This window comes from Miscanthus floridulus, chromosome 2 (assembly GCF_019320115.1).
Source record: "Miscanthus floridulus cultivar M001 chromosome 2, ASM1932011v1, whole genome shotgun sequence".
In the NCBI taxonomy this organism is placed as follows: domain Eukaryota; kingdom Viridiplantae; phylum Streptophyta; class Magnoliopsida; order Poales; family Poaceae; genus Miscanthus; species Miscanthus floridulus.
In genome coordinates this window covers 156,162,132-156,168,901 of record NC_089581.1, presented here as the reverse complement: position 1 = coordinate 156,168,901, position 6,770 = coordinate 156,162,132, and positions in this window count along the sequence as shown.

The window sequence follows — 6,770 nt, the reverse complement described above, 5'->3', positions numbered from 1 at the left end:
GGGTGGCAAGTCATCATGGTTGCCATCCTGGCTGCCACCAGCTCCAGCACGGGTGTGCGTCATCTGCGAAGTTGCAACAATAAGCAATTATTGGTTGATGCCAAGAGATTGTAGATGAACCATAATCATGCCAACTGAAATTACTGAGGAAAATTTTTTCAAAATCACAATAAAAACAGAGGCATAACAATTCATTCTCGCAACATGACATCACCAATTTGACCACTTATCGCACTCATAACGCATGCAAATTTAAATCGTGATTACCAACAAAGGACTAGAATTGCATTGATGTTCAACCAAACGTGCGATAGTCGTACGATTAACAACATTACATGATAGTCGGATTATTATTACCAAATTCGAGCTACAGGTCCATTACATGAATAAAGGTGATACATTGGCCCTTCCACTAAGTACTAAGAGATCTAATCCTCATCATGATCGCTATCAAGGTCAGACGTAGGATCATCTCCTTCCTCAGGCTCCACTTCTTCTTCAGGCTCCACTTCTTCTTCTTCCTCGTCCTCTTCTAGATCCATCTCTGCGGCTCCAGGTGGGACATAAGGGTGGAGCTGATTGTTCAGCAGATGAACCTCCTCATGTAGGTTATCATTGTATTCTTCCGCATTGGCCAGCTACTGCCCTAGCTCAAACTGTTGAGCTCTCAGAACATCTTCCCTGGACCAGGCTACATTCCTTTGGTGAGTTAACCGAGTCATCACTACAGTGAGCCTCTCAATCTCGACGTCGTGCTCCCTCTGAAGCTGACGTCGGTCTTCGCGAGCATGACCAAGAGCACCAGATACACGTCTGAGACTACCTTCTACTCCATCTAACACTCTCATCACTGCGAACATGGCGCTCATGGAAGGGTTATCACTGTTCTGCCCTTCTGCTGCACCAATCTCCAAAGATCTTCCTCTTGCCTGCTGCCATGAGTCAGTGGAGGGGTTGCCCCTTGGAAAGACTCCAACCAAAGCGGCTGCTAGCTCTTGAGGAAAACGATCCATGATATCCCTCAGGATCCCAAAGGCTGCCCTGCCAGCTGCTTCTTCAGCAGTCCTGCCAGTTGACTCATAACACCAACTTGTCCACTCAGAATCGTCACCTCAGGGACAAACAACGGCCTCCACAGTAACTAAGAGACCTTCTCCCAACTGCTCATTCGCCCAGAAGTAGCGGGGTTCCATTCCATCAGGATAGCCTACATAGCTGAGCACTCTCCACAAGAGCATAGGCATCCCAAACTCTCCAAGAAACATGTGACGTTGACGGGTACGTGGAGCAAGCTAATGGCGGGGAGCTCTACCTCCGGTGGACTTGCGAGTGGTCTGCTTTGTGCGTGCCATCTGCACCATTAACATTTACCACTTGGTGAGACAATGCCATAATGGATAAGAGTTACTTAACCGAGTAAGAATTTTATAAGGGGAGGAACAATGTAGTTATGTGAATGGTAATTATCATGATGCATGCTCGTTCCATACGTCCTCACAAACTTAGGAAAAAATTGTTTCTAATGGTAGACACGGTGGCATACATATGTGCTCTCATATATATCGTAACTAGTCGAGCTACACGTTTCATTGTTAGTGTACCTGCATAAAATTTCATTTCAGCCCTAAACCCATAATGAAATATACAGAATGTAATTGTAAATACTTCCATATATGTATACCCATACATATACTTCCGTATCAATCTACCCGACAATAATTTAAACCCACAATTAAATACGTACCATATACACATGCAAGCATGCATACATAGCCATATCAAAGCTAACTCTTCCCGACCGCACGCTTACATCTTGCGGTCATACACTTATCATCCTACCTTGGCGTAGAGGCATTTGATCCATACATTACCACTCAAGTGAATGGCATCCATACAATAGCACGCCGTATGGACGATGAAGTAAAACCCCCATGTTAGTACTTAAATAGCCACCTAATAGTCCTTAATTTGGGCATAAGGAAAGTGATCATTGGCACACTTTAGATTTCAAATACCAATTATATAACTATTAGTTGCTAGAGAAGGGTTTTTGGAAAACAAAAACTTTTGTTTTAAATACACTTGTGACAATTAACGTTGAATCTTGCTCTGATGCCAGCTGTCGTAGAACCGACCAATTTATAAGAGTATAAGTACAATGGCAGCCCGCAAGCGGTCGCACTGTCATACTTGAACCCATATAAACCCGGTAGTCCGTCGAGTACCACGACGGGTCTCGATAAATGATTTACAACAACCAAGATCGTACAGGATTCAACATACATGCCACATATTACATAAAGTTCACAGATACCTTTCATCATTAGAGTACGAATAAAAGTTATTACAAACCGAGTTTGATAAATAAAGCAGAAGCAATTAAGTTCGAAAATAAAGTTTCCAACGTAGTTTGATACAGTGCCAAGTCAGATCACGGTCCACAAAAGCAAGGATAGGAATTAATAAAGAAGCCTGCCCAAGGCTTACTCCTCATCCACAGCGGGATAGAAGCAACTCTTGCAATAACCATGATACATAGTGCCATCTGCAACAATGGGAAATAAAACCCTGAGTACGAGAAGGTACTCAGCTAGACTTACCCGTCATGAACCAGAAATAAAATGACTCCAAGGATTATGCAAGGCTGTATAAGTGGACGTAATTTGACAACATTTTGCGTAAAAGGCAATTGACCCATTGTACAATTATGATTCCTTTATCAAGTTAATTATAACTATCCATTTCTAGATTAGCAACTATCCTGTGCCAAACAGGTGGTACATCATTTAGAAGCATACAATAGTAACCATAGCAGGTATTGTAATTCCATATTCATCCGAACCATCATGTTTCATAACACAGTTACTACGATGTTGGAGCTAGTCAAGTTTCTCACTATCCGGGAGAGACGACGATTCGAATCGATTTCAACCAGCTGTGAATTTATTCCTAACACAAACCCAGGTCTACCAGCCACGATAGCCTTAGGTCACCTTTGGTACAACTTAGGTACACATTTCGTGGGTCCGTACCATGCCGCACAATCTAGAACACCAGATGCCAGGATGCTCAGGCCCAGCCTGCCCTTGGGCTTAGTCTGATCGTTCCCCGGAAGTGGCGCACAACAGAACGGGTCCCGTCCTGAATTGAATTACTCGGCTTCATGGTCGGAACGAGTTATCCGGCCAGCTAAGTGAGAGGCATGTGTTCAATCTTGTCAGAAGTTCCAACAATGGTACGGTCCTTGATCGACACAGACGGGGATAGATCCACACCCAAGACCTCCATGTCTTGTTGCTTCTCTATCAACCTCCCGTCCGGTCTTGATTTACTTTTACCTCATGGTTCTGTTCCACGATAGCAAATATAGCCAACCGTGCTCCGGTATCCACCTATATCTCGCAGGTAACAGGACATCACCCGACTTCTACCGATCTAAGCATGGCTAAGCATATATTCGATCCTGGACCTATACCGGTTAAAGGTGTAATATCTGGACAAGGAATGTACATGCATCGAGTGGTTCCATTCAACTCTTATAACCTAATGCATCAATCATAAGTACTTAAGTAAACATTTGTAAATTACTGGGAGACTTAGAATGCTCCGGGGCTTGCCTCGTAGGAAGGAAGTAGGGCGGTGGTCAGGACACTCCGGAAGCTCTTCAGGGTTCTGCTCCACGCCTTCGGGAGCTGCGGCTTGCGGATTCTCCTGCTGGTCCCCTTCCTCTGCTTCTTCGAATTCCAGCAACGTTATCTCTTCCTCCGATCCTAGATGCATGAATATGGCATAAGTATTACGAATGCATATATGTTAACAAGTGCATCATGTTTATTGAGTAGGTGCATATCTCTTCTCGATTATTTAATTATCTACTTCCACAATGCATCGACTATACCACAAAACAGTAGCTACTTGTTTCACTCATAACTGGAGTTCTACTAATCCAAATCTAGTGATCCTAGACTTTCTGGAAAGCTTATCAAATTCTCTACAACTTTGTTATTAACCATTTTTACAGTACGCATCATTTTCAACATTCAACTCATCAAACTCCCGAATCTGTCCGGAAACTATTCAATATGCAATACAAAGTAACAATACTTCTACTTCATGTAATCAGTCAAAATTTGACAACATAAAATCTACCAACAGTTTAAACATACCAAATACATTTAAGATAATATAATGGTGAAGCCTAAACTATTTCTTTATATGACTTTATTATTTTATTTGGATACATAGGTTAATTAATAAATATATATCAAATGTGCATCAAAATTTCTTAAAAATTTACAGTGCCCTTCTAATGCTATCAAAGGACCACTATAAAAATTCCATGTCATTTTGCCAAGTAGAACATCCTATACAAAAATGACAAGGCAGCAATGCTTGAAATAGCATAATTAGAAAACCCTATTGAAAAGTGTCAAGCAACAGATTTCCTATTTTTCTTAGCATCCCTATACTACTAGTATACCCTCCAACAATTTTCATGAGTATTTGATTCCTAAATAATTTATAAAAATTTACACAAGGATCTCCTAATTATAAAAGAAAAATCTATAACTACAAATCTACACATGCACTCATCTTCAAATTTTTACTAGAGCTCATATATGCTAAAACTAGCTTACCACAAAAATTTCATAATTTTTGGAGCAGAGGAACTCTAGATATAAAATAAACAAATTTGCATGCATTCAAAAACACATTTCAAATCCCTATTTAAATCTCCAAACATTTCTACTGTAAATGTCAAGAACATATTTTTCCTAAATACTACACTTCCTAAGGAACACTAACCATTTTATTTCACAATTTTTGAAGCTACCAAACTAAAGATACAAAAATTACAAAACATATGAAATCTGCATTCAAAATGAACTGGCTTTAATACATGGAGTCGCTGACAAGCGGGACCCACTGGTCAGTTGACCCCACCGGTCAGCGAGACAAAACAGAGCACGACGGCGCCGCTCGACGCTGCACGGCTGGAGCTCGTCGACGGCAAGTCCGCCGGCGGTGACATCATCCCCCAGTGACCTACGCGACCTAGCGCATCTATCGCACCACTTGGCCGACCCTATGGTCGACGCCAGTGACGACGGCGGCGGCCATGGCGGATCGGCGCGGCGGGACAACGGCGGTATGCCGGTGGGGGCTACGGTGCCTCGATCGAACGCTACACCGAGCATCACCGAGCTGCGGCGGAGCTAGCTAGCGCCCTATCACGGCCTGGGGTGGACGGTGGCGACATGGCCACGGAGACAGGGCTAGCGGCGGAGCTCCGGCGAGCTAGCGCACAACGCTGTTGCTTACCCAGTGCTACCAGCGGACACAGGAGGAGGCAGTGGGTTGCTGGGGAGCTAGTGGTGCTGCTGTGGTGATGAATGGACGGCTCATCGCGAGCCTGCGCAGGCTATGGCGACGGCGGTGCTGCGGGAGCTCGACGGCGTTGCCTGGTTCCGTGGCGAGAGCAAGGGAGGGCGCTGGAGAGGGAGAGAGATGGTGTGAGTGAGTGGAAATGGAGCGGGCGCACGCGGGGTGATAATGGCCGGCTCAGGCCTGGCGCTGCCCGGCGGATCAGAGCAGCGGCGATGTGCGGCCTTCATCGCGTCCACGCGGCGTTCGCGCTCTAGCGCCAGTCGGCCACCGAGCGCTGGTTCAGTTCGTCAGTCATCCATGAAGCCGAGCCTGACAGCGGGTTTTGCAATCGAAATAACTCCCTATGCAAAGCGATTCAGTGAATTCTTTCAGAACAAAAGTCGTAGTCCTAAGTACCATCTCCAAATGTTGTTCAATGATCTCGTGCTAATTCGCAACATAAACTGAGTTATATCATACCAAAGGTCGGGCTGACAGCACTGTCAGGGCATGACTTAGAACAAAAACATATAAGTGTTGCAAATGTTGATTTTTCTGATTTTTGTGATCCAATTTCACACATGCTAGGAGCTGAATCAGTTAGTGACCCAAAAATAAAAGTTGTTCCTTATGTCAAATACTACAACTTTGCTTTAGTGATCTCCTCCATGCAAGGTCTCTAACACCTAGTTCAAACTTGGTCAAACATGTCACATTTACATGATGATACACATCAAAGCATGGCTTAATGACCTTTTTACCCCTAACCATGAATATCAAAGTTGTTCATAAAGATACTCTAAACATGTTTAAGCAATTTGCAAGGTCATTCAATCATTTCATGTAGTAGTCACTCATAGGGCTAGTTAGTGTAATCACAAGAAAGCTTAAGTGTTGGTTCATGAAATGCAACCATGAACAAGGTCCTATTTAATACCCTAGGTGTTGCTACATGTTTGTGTGACTCACATCCACCAAGTACATGTGTCCACTCATGATCATATGCATAGACACATGGAGACATGAAATAACGAGAAAAGTTGCATATGTTTAAGAAACATGCGATAATAAGCAAACGTTACAGATGTTTCAATCCAATGTTTCAAGTGTCAAAGCTTATATATGAATGCTTTATGATCATGCTCATGCTATGCAAGTCAAGTTATGCAAGGCTAACACCCGAGGTGTTACAGCCTTAAGCCGAGAATTTTCAACCGGTTGAACAAGTTCGGCGCGCGCTGGCTCGCTGAGCTTCCGGCCATACTCTGGAGCCTGAGGACAACTCCTAGCTGAGCCACTGGCTACACACCCTTCTTCATGGTCTACGGTTCCGAGGCCATTCTCCCAACGGACCTTGACTATGGAGCACCAAGAATTAGAGCATACGACAAACAGGGGACCGA